The sequence below is a fragment of the Schistocerca serialis genome, chromosome 6 (genome assembly GCF_023864345.2).
Source record: "Schistocerca serialis cubense isolate TAMUIC-IGC-003099 chromosome 6, iqSchSeri2.2, whole genome shotgun sequence".
In the NCBI taxonomy this organism is placed as follows: Eukaryota; Metazoa; Arthropoda; class Insecta; order Orthoptera; family Acrididae; genus Schistocerca; species Schistocerca serialis.
Window position 1 is genome coordinate 204,410,533 of NC_064643.1, and position 4,318 is coordinate 204,414,850.

Below are 4,318 nucleotides of genomic sequence, written 5' to 3' on the forward strand. Positions count from 1 at the left end.
ACTCGCTTTGGTTATAAGCTTGTTCTCGTTAGGCCTCCTTGCACGGCTGGCTGCTGTAGCCGAGCGGTTCTAGGCGCTTCAGGCAGGAACCGTGCTGCTGCAAAGGTCGCAGGTTCGAATCCTACCTCGGGCATGAATGTGTGTAATGTCCTTAGGTTGGTTAGGTTTAAGTAGTTCTAAGTCTAGGAGGAGGAGGAGGAGGAGGAAATTAGTGTTTAACGTCCCGTCGATAACGACGTCATTAGAGACGGAGCACGAGCTCGGATTAGGGAAGGATGAGGAAGGAAAATCGGCCGTGCCCTTTCAAAGGAACCATCCCGGCATTTGCCTGAAGTGATATAGGGAAATCACGGAAAACCTAAATCAGGATGGCCGGACGTGGGATTGAACCGTCGTCCTCCCGAATGCGAGTCCAGTGTTCTAAGTCTAGGGGACTGATGACCTCAGATGCTAAGTCCCATAGTGCTTAGAGACATTTGAACATTTTTGATCCTCCTTACACAGCTGTTTGGCAACGGCCTTGCCGCAGTGGATACACCGGTTCCCGTGAGATCATCGAAGTTAAGCGCTGTCGGACGTGGTCGGCACTTGGATGGGTGACCATCCAGGCCGCCATGCGTTGTTGCCGTTTTCCGGGGTGCACTCAGCCTCGTGATGCCGATTGAGGAGCTACTCGACCGAATAGTAGCGGCTTCGGTCAAGAATACCATCATAACGACCGGGAGAGCGGTGTGCTGACCCCACGCCCCTCCTAGCCGCATCCTCCACTGGAGATGAAACGGCTTTCGGATGGTCCCGGTAGGCCACTCGTGGCCTGAAGACGGAGTGCTTTTTTTTTACACAGCTGTTTACCCACTGTTTGCTGCCTCAAAGAACCACGATGAAACTCTTCCTCGCCCTGACTTGACTCTAGTCACTTCTCGGCGTTGTCGTTCAGTAGCAGTGTCCCGCGCTGAGCGGTCGAACGGTCTGAAAACCTGTATTTAATCGCTCCACTGCTGGTTAACTACTCGCTCTGTTTAATACTAAGGCTGGACCAGTAACTGGCAGTACGCAGCCCAGTAGCTGGACAGTAATTGGCAGACCGCCTGCCCGGAGCGCCCTGCGTAGCTCCTGGCGCCGCTGAGAGACGCACCGGCCGGCTCCATTTGTTCCAATTCGCGATATTTACTTCCTAACGAGAGCGCGGGGCAGCGGCAGTAATCAGCTGTATCTGACAGACAGATGTGGGTAGCGACAACCTCTAGTTTGCTGGCAGGTGCGCTATTTCCAAGCGTATGCAGATACCAGTGTCTATGCGCTTGTTACGGCTGTCGAACAGACAGCTCTCGTTAGCATCCCAGATTACATACACCTTACGAATTTCCCTGAATAATGGAAATCGACGATTTTACTCTACGCTCATGCCTCCGTCACAAATTATTGGTCTATACTTCTCTTAAGGTACATCATCTACATCTACATACACTGAAGTGTCAAAGAAACTGGTACACATGTCTAATATCGTGTTGAGCCCGCGCGAGCACGCTGAAGTGCCGCAACACGACGTGGCATGGACTCGACTAATGTCTGAAGTAGTGCTGAACAGAACTGACACCATGAATCCTGCAGGGTTGTCCATAAATCCGTAAGAGTACTAGAGGGTACAGATCAGAACATCACGTTGAAAAACATCCCAGATATGCTCAATAATGCTCATGTCTAGGAGTTTGGTGGCCGGTGGGAGTGTTTAAACTCAGAAGGGTGTTCCTGGAGCCACTCTGTAGCAATTCTGGACTTATGGAGTGTCGTATTGTCCTTCTAGAATTACCCAAGTCCGTCGGAATGCACAATGGGCATGAAAGAATGCAGGTTGGTTCAAGTGGCTCTGAGCACTATGGGACTTAACTGCTGTCGTCATCAGTCCCCTAGAACTTAGAACTACTTAAACCTAACTAACCTAAGCACATTACACACATCCATGCCCGAGGCAGGATTCGAACCTGCGACCGTAGCGGTCACGCGGCTCCAGACTGAAGCGCCTAGAACCGCACGGCCACACCGGCCGGCAAAGAATGCAGGTGATCAGATAGGATGCTTACGTACGTCTCACCTGTCAGAGTCGTATCTAGGCGTATCTGGGGTCCCATATCACTCCAACTACGCACGCCCCACACCATTACGGAACCTCCACCAGCTTGATTAGTCCCCTGCTGACATGCAGGGTCCACGGATTCATGAGGCTGTCTCCATACCCGTACACACCCATCCGCTCGATACAATTTGGAACGAGACTCTTCCGACCAGGTAACATGTTTCCAGTCATCAAAAGTGCAATGTCGGTGTTGACGGGCCCAGGCGAGGCGTAAAACTTTGTATCGTGCAGTCATCAAGGGTACACGAGTGGGCCTTCGGCTCCGAAAGCCCACATCGGTCATGTTTCGTTGAATGGTTCGCTCGCTGACACTTGTTCATGGCCCAGGACTGAAATCTGCAGCAATTTGGGGAAGGGTTGCACTTCTGTCACGTTGAACGATTCTGTTCAGTCGTCGTTGGTCCCGTTCTTGCAGGACCTTTTCCGGTTGCAGCGATATCAGATATCTGATGTTTTACCGGATTCCTGATATTCACGGTACACTCGCGAAATGGTCGTAAGGCAAAATCCCCTTTTCATCGGTACCTCGGAGAAGCTGTGTCTCATCGGTCGTGCGCCGACTATACCACTACGTTCAAACTCACTTAAATCTTGATAACCTACCATTGCAGCAGCAGTAACCGATATAACAACTGCGCCAGATACTTGTCTTTGTAACGTCCCCTTAGAAAAATCTTTATAAATAACAGTGCTGGAAAACCTCTACGTAATTTGATTTTCAAATAGCTGAGCAAAACTGAACGTACTCAGACATTTCTCTCTTTATTTATTCTGATCATCACTAAACTGACACACAACATTTTTAGCCCAACACAATCTGACTTTCAATAACCCCTACAAAAGAATCGCCCTTACAAACAATAACATATACCTTTCGTGAATCACTTACCTCACAAAAATCATCGTTACTCGAACTACTGCAATGCAGCGAGCGCCAATACTGCCAGCTAAATAAAAGATTCTGCCTACTGATGGGCGTAGTCAGCAAATGAAAGATTTTGATAGAGAACAAACAATGTATTTACCTTAATAGTGTTCAAAAGTCAGTTCATGACCTACAGTCTTACAAATTTCCTTTATCTGATCGTCCGCTCTCAAAATTCTGTCATCTCTCTCCCCACATCCACCACTGCTGGCGGCTCACCTCCAACTGCGCAACGCTACGCGCTGTTCACATCCAACTGCCCAACACTACAATAGCAAATATTCCAACAATGCAAACCAGCCACAGACTGCACACAGCACAGTCAGGGATTTTCATACAGAGCGCTACGTGGCGTTACCAACATAAAAACCTAAACAGCCTGCGCCGTAATGTGGTTATTTACATATATCTGTATTTGAATACGCATGGCTATACCAGCTTCTTTGGGGCTTCAGTATATGTACTCCGCTAGCGACTGTATGGTGCATGGCGGAGTGTACCTTGTACCACTACAAGTCATTTCCTTTTCTGTTCCACTCGAAAACAGAACGAGCGAAAAACGATCGTCTGTATGCCTCCCGACGAGCCCTAATCTCCCTAATCTCATTTTCACGGTCCTTACGCGAAATGTACGTTGGCGGGCATAGAATCGATCTCTAGTCGGCCTCAAATGCCGGTTGTCTAAATTTTGTCAATAGTGCTCCTCGAACAGAACGTGGCTTTCCTCCAGGGATTCCCATCTGAGTGACCGAAGCATCTTGCGTGTTGCTCGAAACTACCGGTAACAAATCTAGAAGGCTACCTCTGACTTGCTTCGCTGTCTTCCTTTAATTCGACCGAGCTAGACGCTATTCATCAAAGCAACTAGAAATTTTGTCTACCTTACATTTCAGTTGTAGATGCAGAAATTTTGTCTATCTTACATTTCAATTGTAGACGCAGGCAGCCGACTTAAAGGATACCAGTACGTGTCAAATAAATGAAGGAAATCCTCTTTACTTGGTTCCACTTCTGTTCAATAAAAATGCTTAATAATGATATCAACTCTTCTCTTATTTCGAAACATACGTGATACAAAACACTCGTAGCCCGTCATACTTGCCGCACGGTCTGGGGCGCCTTGTCACGGTTCGCACGGCTCCCCCCGTCGGAGGTTCGAGTCCTCCCTCGGGCATGTGCGTGTGTGTGTGTGTGTTATCCTTATCGTAAGTTAGTTTAATTTAGATTAAGTAGTGTATAAGCCTAAGGACCGATGACCT

General features: G+C 48.4%; 1 pseudogene; it reads left to right on the forward strand.

Moving 5' to 3' along the window:
- The first annotated feature begins 510 nt into the window (after nt 1-510).
- LOC126485718 (5S ribosomal RNA) lies at nt 511-628 on the forward strand (annotated as a pseudogene).
- Nucleotides 629-4,318: the final 3,690 nt, after the last annotated feature.